The following is an 18,133-nucleotide window of genomic DNA, read 5'->3' on the forward strand; positions in this document are numbered from 1 at the left end:
GGGCCCGAGGGATAATCAGGTAGCCACCGGTGCCTTCATCTTGACCTTTGAGGGTGATGTCTTACCCGAAAAGGTTAAGGTGATGGTTTACCGTTGTGATGTGAAGCCGTATATCCCTCCTCCGATGCGGTGTTTTAAATGCTGGAAGTTCGGGCACATGTCATCTCGCTGTACTTCCAGCATCACTTGTCGGGATTGTGGACGTCCTTCACATCCTGATACTCCATGTGCCCCGCCTCCTCTCTGTGTTAACTGCGGAGAACACCATTCCCCCTGCTCGCCGGACTGTAGGGTCATCCAGAAAGAACGGAAGATAATGGAATATAAAACTCTGGACCACCTGACGTACTCTGAGGCTAGGCGGAAATATGAGAGACTCCATCCTGTGCCAATGACGTCAACGTACGCCGCTGCTGCAACGACGGTTCTTCCATCTCCTGTGTTGTCCCATACGGTTGATTCTATGATTGGTCAGCATCCAAAACCCCCCTTGCTTGTGGGGGGCACTTCACACCCTGTTGCTCCTGCTCCATCTTCTCCAGGAGCAACACCCTCCCAACCATCAGGGACATCAGCTCCCCCTTCCCAGCCGGAGAAGCGTAAGACTACTTCGGCTACTCTCGCCAGGAAGGGATCCCTTGAGGACCTCCCTTCGCAAGGTCCGACCAGTGGAAAAGCGGACCCCCGCAAGTGGTTGAAACAACCGCCAGTCCCTGGTCGTCGGGCCTCGCGGTCGTCGTCTGTCCCTGAGACTGACCCGGTGAAGCCCATGAAGCCTGAACCACCAAAGGCACAGCGCGACAAGCAGAAAAAGAAGAAAGTCCCCAAGACCAACGATATTGCGGTGGCACCCATCCCACTGCTTCCTACAAGCTCTGCCTCTGAGGACGAGGTGGAGATTCTGGCGTCCGCTGAGGACCTCGCTCTTGCCGGTCCCTCGGACGCAATGGATGGCATTTGCATGGGTGCTCCATCGGAGGCAGCAGGTGACCCAGCGGCGTAATCTGCCTTCCCAGTCCTGTCACGCCTTTCCCAGCCATGGACAACACCATCCTCCAGCGGAACTGCAGCGGTTTCTTGCACCATCTAGCTGAGCTCCGCCAACTTATCAGCCTTCACCCTTTCTTCTGCATTGCTCTCCAGGAAACTTGGTTTCCAGCAATGCGAACCCCCGCCCTCCGTGGCTATCGGGGTTATTATAAGAACCGAGCAGCTTATGAAAGGGTGTCTGGTGGCGTCTGCATATATGTCCTTCACACTCTGCACAGCGAGTCTGTCCCTCTCCAGACGCCTTTAGAGGCTGTCGCTGTACGCGTGTGGATGCCACAGGCTGTTACCGTCTGCAGTCTTTACATTCCACCGGATGGTGATGTCTCGCAGCATGTCCTGGCTGCACTGATAGCCCAATTGCCGCCACCTTTCTTGCTACTGGGCGACTTCAACGCCCATAACCCTCTGTGGGGTGGGTCAGTGGCAACAGGTCGAGGCACCATCGTTGAGCATTTATTGTCGCAGCTCGATCTCTCGCTGTTAAATGATCGTGCCTTCTCACACTTCAGTGTGGCGCATGGCACCTACTCCGCCATTGACCTTTCCATCTGTAGCCATAGCCTCTTACCGTCTGTCCAATGGAGTGTGCATGACGACCTGTGTGGTAGTGACCACTTTCCGATCTTTCTGTCACTACCACAGCGTCACTCTTCTGGGCGCCCTAGCAGATGGGCTATGAATAAGGCTGTCTGGGACTTGTTCTCCTCCACTGCCACTATTGGGCCTCTCTCTACTGATGACATTGATGCGGTGGTTCAATCGGTCACCACCGGCATCGTTACTGCCGCCGAATCTGCCATTTCCCGTTCTTCTGGGTCCCCTCGGCGGAAGGCTGTGCCTTGGTGGTCGCCTGAGATCGCTGAAGCGATTAAAGATCGCCGGCGGGCGCTCCAGCGTCACAAGCGACATCCCTCCATAGACCACCTTATCGCCTTCAAACGGCTGCGTGCGCGGGCCCGCCTCCTTATCCGCCAAGGCAAGAAGGAGTGCTGGGAGCGGTATGTGTCCACCATTGGCCTCCATGTCACTCCATCGCATGTCTGGGCGAAGATTCGACGCGACTACGGTCATCGGACGCCTGTCAGCGTCCCTGCGCTCTCACTGAATGGAGCAGTTTGTACTGACTCCAGCGTAATTGCAACCTGCTTGGCAGAACATTTTGCTATGACTTCCGCTTCTGCGAATTACCCCCAGGCCTTTCGCTCTCTTAAAGAGCGGATGGAACGTCGAAGCCTTTCGTTTCGCACCAACCACCCAGAATCTTACAATGCTCCATTCAGTGAGTGGGAATTTTGCAGTGCCCTAGCTGCTTGCCCTAATACCGCTCCTGGGCCAGATGGCATCCACTGTCAGAAGCTGAAACACCTTTCAGTGGACTGCCAGCGGCGCCTTCTCGATCTTTACAACCGTCTTTGGGTCGAGGGGGAGTTTCCGTCGCAATGGCGGGAAGGCATTGTCATCCCCGTTTTGAAACCTGGAAAGAACCCTCTGGAGGTGGACAGCTACCATCCTATTAGCCTCACCATCGTTCTTTGCAAGTTGCTTGAACGGATGGTTACCCAGCGCTTGAATTGGGTACTGGAGTCTCGGGGCCTTCTGGCTCCGTCTCAGGGTGGGTTCCGTAAAGGCCGCTCCGCCACCGACAATCTGGTGAGCCTGGAGTCGGCCATCCGTACTGCCTTTGCCCGCCGTCAGCACCTGGTCGCTGTCTTTTTCAACATGCGAAAGGCGTACGATACGACATGGCGTCATCACATTCTTTCTACGCTTCATGGATGGGGTCTACGGTGCCCTCTGCCGATCTTTATCCGCAATTTCCTGTCGTATCGTACCTTCCGCGTGCAAGTCGCGGCCTCGTATAGTTCCTCCCAGGCCCAGGAGAACGGTGTGCCACAGGGTTCTTTTTTAAGTGTCTGTCTGTTTTTAATAGCCATTAACGGGCTTGCTGCGGCCGTGGGAAATTCTGTCTCCACTTCCCTGTATGCTGACGACTTCTGCCTTTACTACAGCTCTACTGGCATTGCAGCTGTTGAACGTCAGCTTCAGGGCGCTATCCATAAGGCGCAGTCTTGGGCTGTAGCCCATGGGTTTCAGTTTTCGGCTACCAAGACCCGCGTTATGCATTTCTGCCGGCGCCGAACAGTCCATCCTGATCCGCGGCTTTATCTTGCCGACGAACTCCTTGCTGTGGTGGAGACCCACAGGTTTTTGGGTGTAGTTTTTGATGCCCGGCTGACTTGGCTGCCTCATATTCGGCAGCTTAAACAGGCATGTTGGCGGCATCTAAATGCTCTGCGATGCCTTAGCCACACCAGGTGGGGCGCCGACCGATCTACTCTCCTACGGCTCACCAGGCGTTAATCCAGTCCCGTCTGGATTTTGGGAGCCTGGCTTATGGCTCAGCTTCCCCGTCTGCGTTACGGGTGCTGGACCCAATTCTCCACAGCGGGATCCGCCTTGCCATTGGTGCTTCCCGCACCAGCCCTGTGGACAGCGTACTAGTGGAGGCAGGTGTACCTCCGCTGCAGTTACGACGCCAACGTTTGCTGGCCGCTTATGCTGCCCATGTTCTAAGCTTGCCTGGGCATCCAAACTATCGTCTCGTGTTCCCGCGATCGGTCGTCCGTCTGCCAGAATGTCGGCCCCGGTCTGGTTGTACAGTAGCGGTCCGCATCAAAGAGCTTCTCTCTGGGCTTCAGGTTTTCACTGTTCCACATCCTTTCCGGGCTACTTTGCATACACCCCCATGGTGTGTTCGTCGCCCTTGCCTTCGGCTCGACTTGGCACAGGGCCCGAAGGACTCAGTCCCTCCAGAGGCCTTCCGCCGCCGCTTTTATTGCATCCTGGCCACGTATCAGGGCTCTGGCATTGTTTACACTGACGGTTCGATGGTTGCTGGTCGTGTCGGGTATTGCGCTCACTCTAGGGGACCATTCCGAACAACGTTCCTTGCGGGATGGCTGCAGCGTTCACACTGCTGAGCTGGTCGCCATCTTTCGTGCCCTAGAGCATATCCGCTCCTGCTCAGGTGAGTCCTTCGTTATCCGTAGCGATTCCCTGAGCGGTTTACGAGCTCTCGACCAGTGTTTCCCTCGTTCTCGTGTGGTGATGGCTATCCAAGAGTCTCTGCATACTCTTGCCCGTTGCGGCCGCTCTGTGGTCTTTGTGTGGACCCCCGGTCATGTCGGTATCCCGGGTAATGAACATGTTAACCGCCTGGCGAAAGAGGCCACCAGTAAGCCATCTCTGGACGTTGGCCTCCCAGAGACTGATTTGCGGGCAGTCTTCAGCCGCTAACTTTTGGCGCTGTGGGACGATGAATGGCGCGAACTGACAACGCGCAATAAACTCCGTGCTGTGAAGGAGACGACGGCTGTGTGGCGGTCATCCCTGCGAGCCACTCGCAGGGACTCAGTAGTTCTTTGCCGGCTCCGCATTGGCCACTCCCGGCTGACACACAGTTATTTACTGTGCCGGGAGGACCCTCCTCTGTGTCGCTGTGGGGCGGCTTTGACAGTGGCCCACATTTTGATGGCCTGCCCCCTTTTAGCTGTGGTCAGGCAGACATTTGCGCTGCCTGATACGCTCCCTGCCCTTTTAACAGACGACTCCGCTATGGCTGACTTAGTTTTACGTTTTATTCGGGCAGGGGGATTTTATCATTTAATCTGAGTGTTTCTGTTTTATTTTCTTGTTTTGTGTTGATTCTGGCCTTTGGCCTATGATTTTAAACTGATTTTTTAATGTGTTCCTACGTGGTTGGCTTTTCCTTTTCTATTTCTATGGTCGGCCAACCACCATCACTCTCTGTGTGGTTTTAGTTCGTTTTGTCTTGTCTGTGTCTCAGTTTCTCTTGTTCTGTATCGTCTGTGATCTCTTCTGTTCCTCGTTTTTATTCTCTGTGGGTGTTCTTTGTATTTGGAAAAAGGGACCGATGACGGTAGCAGTCTGGTCACTTTAATCCCCCAAACCAACCAACCAACCAACCAAAAGCCATCCTGCCAGGTGGTCTTTGCTGTGGCTGGGTAGTGCCAGTGGGGAGAGCCCCTGGACGGAGTGGGTGGCATCAGGGAGGATGACCCGCAATGAAGTGTGGTACATCATCTCTCTCTGGGGGGCCTCCACCAGCAGTCTCTGAGCAATCGAACCTCAACGGGAAGAAATATGATATGAGATCATTTCCCTCCATTACCGATCCTTGGGTGGAACGTACGGCTAAAGAAGGCAGTGGAGATTTTTCACCCCGTTACCTAGTCTGTACGCGAGTTGATGGTGGATCATTTATGTCGACCAAGCCCCAGTTTTTTGTGGAGTATTTGGAGGACAAGTTCGAGGAGGTATTTGGCTTGTCGAAAATGTGCTCTGGGTCAGTTCTATTTAAGACAGCAGCGTTCGGGGGTAAGAATAGGCCCGTGGTATTCCTGTCTGTCGTAAGAGGCGACTAAAAGGAGTCTCAAACGTTTCGGCCTTAATGTGATCGTCCCCTAAGGGGTTTGACCACAACCTTTCAAAACTTTCTGTTAGTGCGTACCATTTGGGGAAGGACGCCTTACGTGGCGTATTATATATCCATCTTGCCCAGAGATCTGGCACACCCGATATTGTCACGGAGATGGACTTCCATCCAGCTTCCGGCCACATCGGCTACAGTGTGTTCAGGGTAGCATACAATCCCTCCATTGTGAACTTACATCTTTGCCCTCGTGATGTACATGGATATTTCGACACCCGACATCCAGCACGGTAGCCAGTCTGTTGTGGTGGGTTGTCATGTAGCCTCTTGGTGGTAGCCCCCGAACTACACAGGGATCGCACTGCTGATGCCTGAGCTGCTACCTCCCCACATATGACGAGGAGTGGATGCCTATCCCTCTGGGGCATCGGGACCCCCGGCAAAAGCCATCCTGCCTTTGGCCTATGATTTTAAACTGATTTTTTAATGTGTTCCTGCGGTCTTTGCTGTGGCTGGGTGGCGCCCGTGGGGAGAGCCCCTGGTGGAAATGGGTGGCATCAGGGCGGATGACCCGCAATGAAGCGTGGTCCATCATCTCTCGCTGGTGGGCCTCCACCAGCATTCTCTAAGCAATCGAACCTCAATGGGAAGAAATACGATCCGAGATCATTTCCCTCCCTGGCCACTCCATGGGAGGAATGCATGGCTAAAGACAGCAGTGGAGATTATTCACCCTGGTACCTTGCCTGTATGCGGGTTGATGGTGAATCTTTCATGCCAACTAAGCCTCAGTTTTTTGTGGAGCATTTAGAGGACAAGTTCGGGCAGGTGGAGGGCTTGTCCAAGATGCGCTCTGGGTCAGTTCTTATCAAAACAGCATCGTTCGCCCAGTCTCGGAGGTAGCTCACGTGCGACAAGTTGGGGGATGTTTCCGTCACCATCACTCTCCATAGAAGTTTAAACATGGTTCAGGGTATTATCTTCCATAGGGATCTTCTTCTACAGTCCGACGATGAACTACGCGCCAACCTAGAACGACGTGGTGTTCACTTCGTCCAGCGCGTCCATCGGGGTCCGAGGGATAATCAGGTGGCCACCGGTGCTTTCATCTTCGCCTTCGAGGGTGATGTCTTACCTGAGAAGGTCAAGGTGATGGTTTATCGCTGTGATGTGAAACCTTATAGCCCTCCTCCGATGCAGTGTTTTAAATTCTGGAAGTTCGGACACATGTCATCCTGATGTACTTCCGGCATCACGTGTAGAGATTGTGGACGTCCTTCGCATCCCAATACTCCATGTGCCCCGCCTCTTATCTGTGTTAACTGCGGAGAAAACCGTTCCCCCTGCTCGCCGGACTGTAGGATATTCCAGAAAGAAAGGAAGATAATGGAAAATAATACCCTGGATGGCCTGACCTACCCCTAGGGTAGGCGGAAATATGAGCGGTTACATTCTGTGCCAATGACATCCACCTATGCCGCGGCTGCAACACCGGTTCGAACCTCTACCGTGTCGTCACCTACAGTTCGATCTCAACTCTGTCAGAATTCACCGGCCACCTTGGTTATGGGGGGAGGCACTTCACTCCCTGTTGCTCCTGCTCCATCTACTTCAGGAGTAACACCCCCCAAACCATCGGGGACATCAGTTCCCTCTTCCCAGCGGCTTCTCTCACCAGGAAGGGGTCCCTTGGGGACCTCCCTTCGCAAATTCCGACCGGTTTAAAAGCGGACACCCGCAAATGGCTCAAACAACCACCGGTCGCTGGTCGTAGGGCCTCACGGTCGTCGTCCGTCCATGAGACTGAACCAGGGAAGCCCTCCCAGCCTGAACCACCGAAGGCACAGAGAGAGACACAGAAGAAGAAAAAGGTTCGTACAAATCACGACAGTGCGGTGGCACCCGTCCTACCACTTACTACAAGCTCCGCGTCTGAGGACGAGGTGGAGATTCTGGCGTCCGCTGAGGACCTCGATCTCGGCGGGTCCCTCAGACACCGCTGATAGCACTAGCACAGGTGCTCATTCAGAGGCAGCAGGTGACCCAACAGCGCAATCTGCCTTCCCAGTCCCTTCACGGCTTTCTGAGCCATGGACAATATCATCCTCCAGTGGAACTGCAGCAGCTTCTTCTACCATTTAGCTGAGCTCCGACAACTTATCAGCCTTCACCCGTTCTTCTGCATTGCTCTTCAGGAAACTAAGTTTCCAGAAATGCGAACCCCCGCCCTCCGAAGCTATCGGGGTTATTATAAGAACCGGGCAGCTTATGAGAGGGTGTCTGGTGGCGTCTGCATCTATGTCCTTCACACACAAATGTATATAAACATGCTGCAAGTAAAAGCAAGTTATTGTCGAAATTTAACATTTAGTCCCTGTTACGAAAACTTAAAGGTTCAGTTTCACGTGATCTGCTTTTTAAGAATTTAGCAGGCAGGTGAAACAGGAGTTCGGCGGGTTTGGTATTAAATACGTTTTGCATTATTTCTTAAATAACAGGAATCATATCACTAACAGATTTCGTTGTGGCTGGTTCTCGTTGCCAAAGTCAGAAATCGTTAAAAAGAGTATACAAACAATAAGCCACTGATTCTTTAATGAATCGAATTCCCATGTGTAAATAAGTTTCAAACGTCTGATTACTTTACAAATATTTGGTTGTAAGCGAGAAAATTTTTATGAAAGGTTTTAATTTATGCTTGAAGTTTGATGGTAGTCGCTAAGTGAACTCGTTACAAAACAATGGATGTATACAGTCTCGATAATTTGCAGGCCGCTTTAAGCAACAGCTAGTTTGTCACTGCTTTCAATGCTGATGACGCCATTTCTCCTGGACTGTGTCTCGCAAAACGATACAACTTTGCAGGTGCATTCAGTGGTAAGTGTGGATACTGTCTGCAAACTGAGTTGTGAACAGTGTCTCTGCTAAGGAAGTAATAAGTCAAAACATCGTGCCTGGTGCTTAAGTTTGACTGCAAGAACGGCGAAAGTTTAGTAAGTGATAAACTTTTTTTCTTTCATAATTTTCTATGTGGCAGGACCGGGTATCAGCAGGAAAATGTTTTCCAAAGGTTTTAAATGATGCGTAAATTGTTGTTGGAAGTCGTTAAGTGTTCACATTCCGAAATACTGGATGAAACACTCAGCGTATTTGCGTGCCGTCAGTAATGCTGCCTCAAACACACAGTTTCCAGCTATAATCCTGTCTTATTGTGTTATAATTTCAACATAATATTATACCCCTTAATGAGTGATTATGGTACAATTTTAAACAGTTAAATTAGATGAATAGCTACACGAGAAATAGAAATTCAAATTTTATAGTTAGGTAGGTAACCTGCTATCGGTAGTCTGTTCCCGGATGGCGTTTTATTATTATAGATTGTTGGTAAGACCTTGGTACGGATTACAGTGAGAAAACCTAGACCCCTGCTCCCACTCCTCGACTTGTCGTCTTTATGCATAAAAGAGGAGCCATCCCTAGTTAAGGGTGGTACGACGTCAAACCGGCCGACTTGGAGCAGGAGAGGCACCACAGGACATTTTAATTTCCACTGTCTATACTTTTACAAGTAAATTCATAAAACCTTGTCAGCATGACCAGAAAGGATTCAGGATTCGCCCTCGTTGCAGTGGAAGTTCAAAAATTCAAAACCAGAGCAAAATAATTTTTTTTACGTGTGAAATTTCGTCATTTTTTCACCTACTATTGGTTGCATTTGTTGCTATAGGTACACTTTTCTTCATAAATAAGAGACTGTTCGATAAATTTTGCACAGCATACAAACCACACGTACAGGTGTCTCAAACTCTAGAATCTATTTAATTTATGAAAAAATTAATGAGCTGTTACGTTTTAAACTTTATGTTTAAAAAAAATTAAATTTTGTACTTAATTATCTAAATTTTTAGCACAGTTTTTAATAGATTTGGAAAATTTTATAGTTTCATACACCTGTAAGTATGGTTTGTATTCTATGCAAAATTCATCAAAGAATCTCTCTTACTTGTGAAAGAAAATGTACCTATAGAAACAAATGCAGCCAACATTAAGTGAAAAAATTATGAAGTTTCATATCTAAAAAAGATTTTATTTTGTTATATTTTTGCACGGCCAGTGTTAAGAATGTGAATCCCGAATCCTTCCTGGTCATGCTGATAAAGTTTTACGAATTTATTTGTAAAAGTATAGACAGTAGAAAATAAAATGTCCTGTGTTGCCTCTCCTGCTCCAAGTCGGCCCGTTTGACGTCCTACCCCCTTAAGAAATGAGTATTGTGCATATTGCTGCATAATGTTTTGTGTATGAGTAACTGTTACTGTTGTTGTCCCCAGTCCAAAGACTCATTTGTTGGGCCGGCCTCGGTGGCCGAGCGCTTCTAGGCGCTTCAGTCCGGAACCGCGCGGCTGCTACGGTCGCAGGTTCGAAACCTGCCTCGGGCATCGATGTATATGATGTCCTCAGGTTAGTTAGGTTTAAGTAGTTCTAAGTTCTAGGGGACTGATGATCTCAGATGTTTAGTCCCATAGTGCTCAGAGCCATTTGAACTCATTAGCTCAACACCGTAGTTTATCCTAAGCAAGCCGCTTCACCCGCACCTAACTACATCAACCTGCATCTATGGGTCACTCCTTATTTTATTCCCTTTCCTATATCACCAAACTGACATTGGAGCATTGGGAATGTAGATTACCAACCAAATCCTCCTATTAGTCTGGTTGAGTCATAAATTTACTTTTCCCCATTTTAGTTTCAGTATCTCCTCATTAATTCTTCAGTCTGCCAATCCAACACTTAGCATTTTTCTGTAGACTGGCATTACGAATGCTTCGCTACATTCCTGGCCTGAAATGTATATTGTCCATATTTAACTTCTGTAAAAAGCTGTACTAACGACAAATACCCAAAAAAAAAGAATTACTGAGATTCAAATTTATATTCAGTGTTAACAGTTATCCCATTTTCAGGAACGCTGTACTTACCATTGTCTATGTTCATTTTATATGCATTCTGCTTCGGTCATCAACAGATACTTTGCTGCTCAAATGGCCAAACGCATCCTCAGCTTTATGTCCTTCGTTTCCATATGTAATTCCCCCAGCTTCACTTGATTTTATTCGACCACATTAGTCTGCTGATATTCACCTTATAACCTCATTTGACCCCCCTGCGGGTTGTGGGGTAAGAATAGGCCCGCGGTATTACTGCCTGTCGTAAGATACGACCAAAAGGAGTCTCAACTGTTTTGGCCTTTAATGTGATGGTCCCCTAGGGGGTTTGACCACTACCTTTCAAAATGTTTCTGTTAGTGCGTACCATCTGGGGAAGGACGCCTTACGCGGTGCATTATATATCCATCTCGCCTTACGATCTGGCATATTCGTTATTGTCATTGAGTTGGACTTGCACTGAGCTTCCGGCCACATTGGCTGCAGTGTTATCCGGGTAGCCTACATTCCCTCCATTGTGTACTTCAATCTTTACTCCCTTTATTAATGGATATTCGACACCCGACAACCAGCACGGTAACAAGTCCGCTGCAGTGGGGTCGTCATGTACCCTCTTGGTGGTGGCCCCTGACTACACAGGGATCGCACTGCTGATGCCTGAGCTGCTATCTCCCCACGTATGCCGAGGATAGTTGCCTATCCCTCTGGGGCATTGGGACTCCACGCAAAGGCCATTCTGGCAGGTGGACTTTGCTGTAGCTGGGTGGCACCCGTGGGGAGAGCTTCTGGTCGGTGTGGTTGGCATCAGGGTGGATGACCTGCAATGAAGCGTGGTACATCATCTCTCGCTGGTGGGCCTCCACCAGCAGTCTCTAAGCAATTGAGGTCTAACCTCAAAGGCAAGATCATTTCCCTCCCTGGCCACACCATGGGAGGAACGTATGGCTAAATAAGGCAGTGGAGACTATTCAGCCCTGTACCTCGTGTGTATGCAAGTTGATGGAGAATCAGTTATGTCGACCTAGCCCCAATTTTTTGAGGAGCATTTAGAGGAATAGTTCAGGGAGGTGGAGGGCTTGTCCAAAATGCGCTCTGGTTCAGTTCTCATCAAAACGGCATCCTCTGCCCAGTCAAGGAGGTTGCTCAGTTGTGACATGTTGGGGGATGTTTCCGTCACCATCATGCCCCATTAGAGTTTTAAAACGGTCCAGGGTATTATATTCCACAGGGATCTTCTTCTGCAGTCCGACGATGAAATGCGCGCCAACCTAGAACGACGGGGTGTTCACTTCGTCCGGCGCGTCCATCAGGATCAGACGGATAATCAGGTAGCCACCGGTGCCTTCAACTTGGCCATCGAGGGTAATGTCTTACGCTAAAAGGTTAAGGTGATGATTTACCGTTGTGATGTGAAGCCATATATCACTCCTGCGATGTGGTGTTTTAAATGCAGCAAGTACAGGCACATATCATCCCGCTGCACTTCCGGTATTACGTGTCGAGATTGTGGACGTCTTTCGCATCCCAATATTCCATGTACCCCGTCTCCTATCTGTGTTAAATATCGAGAACACCATTCCCCCTGCTCGCCGGACTGCCGGGTCTTCCAGAAAGGACGTAAGATAATGGAATATAAGACCCTGGAGCACCTGAAATACACCGAAGCTAAACGGAAATATGGGCGGCTCCATAGCGTACCAATGACGTCGTCCTATGCAGCTGCAGCAACAATGGTTCTCCCATCATCACACCCCCCTGCGGGTTCGGGGGTTAGAATAGGCCCGCGGTATTCCTGCCTGTCGTACGAGGCGACTAAAAGGAGTCTCAAATGTTTCGGCCTTATGTGATGGTCCCCTCTCGGGTTTGACCTCCATCTTTCTAAATTATTCCGAAGAGCGAGCCAATTGGGGAAGGGCGCCTTTCATGGTGCACTGTATTCGTCGTGCGTTGAGACCTTTAGCCGGATTTTTCGTCGTTGCAATGGTGACCCGCTCGTTTTCCATCTCTTGGGCGAGGATACGTCCCTGGGTGCGATTCCCACACTGTACTCTGCAGTGTTTCTTTTAACTGCGACGACGACCTTGGACAGTTTTGCACCTAAGATCCAGCACGGTAGCCAGCCCGTTGTGGTGGGGCCGCCATGTACCCTCTTGGTTGTAGCCCCCTGACAACACAGGGATCGCTCTACTGATGCCTGCGCCGTTAACTCCCCACGTATGCCAAGGAGTAGATGCCCATCTCCTTGGGGCATCAGGACTCCCAGCAATGGCCGTCCTGCCAGATGGCTATTGCTGCGGCTGGGTGGCGCCCGTGGGGAGGGCCCTTGGTCGGAGTAGGTGGCATCAGGGCGGATGACCCGCAATGAAGGGTGGTACATCATCTCTCGCTGGTGGCCAGCCGCCAGCAGTCTCTAAGCGTTCTCGGGTTCAATTTAATGCTGAAAAGTACCATCCGAAAACGTTCCCCTCTCTGGCCACGCCGTGGGAGGAACGTAAATCTCAGGATGGCAGTAGCAAATATTTGCCCCGATTCTTAGTTTGTACGAGAGCTGATGGGGAGTATTTTCTCTCCACAAAGCCTCAGTTCTTCGTCGAGCATTTAGAGGACAAGTTTGGGGAGGTGGAGGGTTTGTCAAAAATGCGCTCTGGATCGGTCCTGATACAACGGCATCCTCTGCACAGTCACGGCGGTTACTTGCTTGTGACAAGTTGGGGGATGTTGCTGTTACGATCACACCGCATAAGAGTTTAAATATGGTCCAGGGTGTTATTTTCCATAGGGACCTCCATTTGCAGTTTGATGACGAGCTGCGCGCCAACTTAGAACGTAGAGGTGTACATTTCGTCCGGCGTGTTCATCGGGGTGGGACAATCAGGTTGCTACCGGTGCCTTCATCTTGGCCTTCGAGGGTGATACGTTACCGGAAAAGGTCAAGGTGATGGTCTACCAATGTGACGTCAAGCCCTATATCCCTCCCCCGATGCGGTGCTTCAAGTGCTGGAAGTTCGGCCATATGTCTTCCCGCTGCCCTACCAGCCTCACATGTCGAGATTGCGGACGCCCATCTCATCCCGATACTCCATGTGCCCCGCCTCCCATCTGCGTCAACTGTGGGGAGCACCATTCACCTTGCTCGCCAGACTGCAGAATATACCAGGAAGAGCGCAAAATCATGGAATATAAGACCCTGGACAGACTGACTTATACTGAGGCCAAAAGGAAATACGACCGATTACATCCAGTGAGAATGACATCTTCCTATGCCGCTGCTACAACACCTGTGGTCGCCCCATCAGTTACGCAACTTCTGGCCAGATCGCTGAGTGGTACAACTCCTCCTGCCCCCTTGCCAGTGGGGGGCTCTACCCACCGGGTTGCTCCTGCGCCACCTACCTCAGGGGCAACACCATCCCCCCCATCAGGGACGTCCGTCCCTGCTTCTAAGCCGGAGATGTGTCCAACTTCTTCGGCTTCTCACGCTCGCTACGGGTCCCTTGGGTCCCTCCCTTCCCAGGTTTCCACAGCGGGAAGGCTGACGACCGACAGTGGCGTAAGTGCCCACAATCAGCTGGTCGAAGGGCTTCACGATCCTCATCAGTCCCAGAGACTGAATCGGTGAAGCCCTCACAGCCAGTTAAACCCAAGGAGCAGCGTGAGAAACCAAAGAAGAAGAGCTCTAAGCCCAAGGAACTCGCGGTGGCAGCCACCCCACTGCAACCTTCCAGCTCTGCGTCTGAGAACGAGGTGGAGATTCTGGCGTCCGCTGAGGACCTCGATCTCGGCGGTCCCTCAGCCGCCATGAATAGCACTAGCACGGGTGCTCAATCGGAGGCAGCAGGTGACCCGGCGGCGTAATCTGCCTTCCCAGTCCCGTCACGCCTTTCCCAGCTATGGCCAATACCATCCTCCAGTGGAACTGCAGCGGTTTCTTCCACCATCTTGCTGACCTCCGCCAACTTATCAGCCTTCACCCTTTCTTCTGCATTGCTCTCCAGGAAACTTGGTTTCCAGCAATGCGAACCCCCGCCCTCCGGGGCTATCGGGGTTATTATAAGAACCGAGCTGCTTATGAAAGGGTGTCTGGTGGCGTCTGCATATATGTCCTTCACACTCTGCACAGCGAGTCTGTCCCTCTCCAGCCGCCTTTAGAGGCTGTCGCTGTACGCGTACGGACGCCACAGGCTGTTACCGTCTGCAGTCTTTACCTTCCAACGGATGGTGATGTCTCCCAGCCTGTCCTGGCTGCACTGGTCGCCCAATTGCCGCCACCTTTCTTGCTATTGGGCGACTTCAACGCCCATAACCCTCTGTGGGGTGGGTCAGTGGCCACAGGTCGAGGCGCCATCGTTGAGCATTTATTGTCGCAGTTCGATCTCTCGCTGTTAAATGATGGTGCCTTCACACACTTCAGTGTGGCGCATGGCACCTACTCTGCCATTGACCTTTCAATCTGTAGCCATAGCCTCTTACCGTCTGTCCAATGGAGTGTGCATGACGACCTGTGTGGTAGTGACCACTTTCCGCTCTTTTTGTCACTACCACAGCGTCACTCTTCTGGGCGCCCTAGCAGATGGGCTATGAATAAGGCTGACTGGGACTTGTTCTCCTCCACTGCCGCTTTTGAGCCTCTCTCTACTGATGACATTGATGCGGTGGTTCAATCGGTCACCACCGGCATCGTTACTGCCGCCGAATCTGCCATTCCCCGTTCTTCTGGGTCCCCTCGGCGGAAGGCTGTGCCTTGGTGGTCGCCTGAGATCGCTGAAGCGATTAAAGATCGCCGGGGGACGCTCCAGCGTCACAAGCGACATCCCTCCATTGACCACCTTATCGCCTTCAAACGGCTGCGTGCGCAGGCCCGCCTCCTTATCCGCCAAGGCAAGAAGGAGTGCTGGGAGTGGCATGTGTCCACCATTGGCCTCCATGTCACTCCATCGCAGGTCTGGGCCAAGATTCGACGCGTCTACGGCTATCTGCCACCTGTCAGCGTCCCTGCGCTCTCAATGAATGGAGCCGTTTGTACTGACTCCGACGTCATTGCAAATCGCTTAGCAGAGCATTTTGCTATGAGTTCCGCTTCTGCGAATTACCCCCAGGCCTTCCGCTACTTTAAAGAGCGGATGGAACGTCGGAGCCTTTCGTTTCGCACCAACCACCTAGCATCTTACAATGCTCCATTTAGTGAGTGGGAATTTCGCAGTGCCCTAGCTGCTTGCCCTGATACCGCTCCTGGGCCAGATGGCATCCACTGTCAGATGCTGAAACACCTTTCAGTGGACTGCCAGCGGCGCCTTCTCAATCTTTACAACCGTCTTTGGGTCGAAGGGGAGTTTCCGTCGCAATGGCGGGAAGGCATTGTCATCCCCGTTTTGAAACCTGGAAAGAACCCTCTGGAGGTGGACAGCTACCATCCTATTAGCCTCACCATCGTTCTTTGCAAGTTGCTTGAACGGATGGTTACCCAGCGCTTGAATTTGGTACTGGAGTCTCGGGGCCTTCTGGCTCCGTCTCAGGGTGGGTTCCGTAAAGGCCGCTCCGCCACCGACAATCTGGTGAGCCTGGAGTCGGCCATCCGTACTGCCTTTGCCCGCCGTCAGCACCTGGTCGCTTGCTTGCTGCGGCCGTGGGAACTTCTGTCTCCGCATCCCTGTATGCTGACGACTTTTGCCTTTACTACAGCTCTACTGGCATCGCTGCAGTTGAACGTCAGCTACAGGGCGCTATCCGTAAGGCGCAGTCTTGGGCTGTAGAGCATGGGTTTCAGTTTTCGGCAGCCAATACCCGCGTTATGCATTTCTGCCGGCGCTGAACAGTCCATTCTGAGCCGCGGCTTTATCTTGCCGGCGAACTGCTTGCTGTGGTGGAGACCCACAGGTTTTGGGGGTGGTTTTCGATGCCCGGTTGACTTGGCTGCCTCATATCCGGCAGCTCAAACAGGCGTGTTGGCGGCATCTCAATGCTCTGCGATGTTTGAGCCACACCCGCTGGGGTGCCGACCGCTCTACCCTGTTACGGCCCCCCCTGCGGGTTCGGGGGTTAGAATAGGCCCGCGGTATTCCTGCCTGTCGTAAGAGGCGACTAAAAGGAGTCTCAAACGTTTCGGCCTTAATGTGATGGTCCCCATTAGGGTTTGACCTCCATTTTTCCAAATTCCACAGAAGTACGAGCCTTTTGGGGAAGGACACCTTACGTGGTGCACCATCAGTCCTCTGTGCCCTAAGGCCTTGGCACACTTGATCGTCTTGGCGTCGTCACTGCACCTTCCATCCGTCATTTTGTGCATACCCACCTGATGGATTGTGTACGTAACGCCCTTTGTGCGCCACCATCTGCACCCACGATCACTATGGACTACCCATGGCACCCAAAATCCAGCACGGTAGCCAGCCCGTTGTGGTGGGGTCGTCATGTACCCTCTAGGTTGTAGCCCCCTGACAACACAGGGATCGTACTGCCGATGCCTGAGCTGACACCTCCACACGTAAGCCAAGGAGTCGATGCTCGTCTCTCTGGGGCATCAGGACTCCCGGCAACGGCCATCCTGCCAGGTGGCCTTTGCTGTGGCTGGGTGGCGCCCGTGGGGAGAGCCCCTGGTCGGAGTGGGTGGCATCGGGGCGGATGCCCCGCAATGAAGCGGGTGAAATCTCAATCTGGTGGTCGCACGACCGCCAATGTCTCTAAGCGTGGTAAGACAGAATTTAATGCTGTGACATATAACCCGAAATCGTTCCCTTCCCTAGCCACACCATGGGAGGAACGTCGGGCTGCAGACAGACAGGAGCCGTATTCGCCACGATACCTTGTATGCAGCAGAACTGATGGGGATTCGTTTTTGGGAACTAAGCCTCTTTTCTTTGTGCACAATCTCGAAGATAAGTTCGGGGAAGTGGCGTCTCTTTCCAAAATGAGGAGCGGGGCCATTCTGATACAAGCAGCTTCATCTGCACAGTCCCAGGCATTACTCGCCTGTGAGAAGCTTGGTGACATCCCCGTTACTGTCACTCCCCATAAGTCCTTAAATTTGGTCCAGGGGATTATTTTTCATAAAGATCTTCTGCTACAGTCTGATGACGAGCTACGGGAGAGCCTGGCACGACGAGGTGTGCACTTTGTCCGTCGTTTCTTTCAGGGGCCCAAGGATAATAGGGTCGCTACCGGTGCCTTCATCCTGGCCTTTGAGGGTGACTGCTTGCCTGAGAAGTCAAGGTCATGATCTACCGGTGCGATGTCAAGCCCTATGTCCCGTCCCCTATGCGATGCTTCCAGTGCTGGAAGTTCGGACATATGTCCTCCAGATGCACTGCCAGCCCCACGTGTCGTGATTGTGGACGACCTTCACATCCTAATGCTCCGTGTGCTCCGCCTCCCACCTGCGTTAACTGTGGGGAGCATCATTCTCCCTGCTCGCCAGACTGTGCAGTCTATCAACGAGATCGGAAGATCCAAGAAATTGAGACCTTGGACCGTTTAACTTACCAAGAGGCAAAGAAGAAGCTGGAACGACTCAACCCCACACCTCTGTTGAGGAGTTATGCTACCGTCACACTGCCGCCACCAGCTCCTGCACAGACTCCCATCTCTGTTGGCCCACAGAGTCACGTCTGCCCCACCGCTGGGACAGGCCACTCTCTCTTCCACTGCTCCCAAAGCACCCAGTTTGGGAGCAGTGCGCCCCAAGCAA

The sequence above is a fragment of the Schistocerca nitens genome, chromosome 1 (genome assembly GCF_023898315.1).
Source record: "Schistocerca nitens isolate TAMUIC-IGC-003100 chromosome 1, iqSchNite1.1, whole genome shotgun sequence".
Classification (NCBI taxonomy): Eukaryota; Metazoa; Arthropoda; class Insecta; order Orthoptera; family Acrididae; genus Schistocerca; species Schistocerca nitens.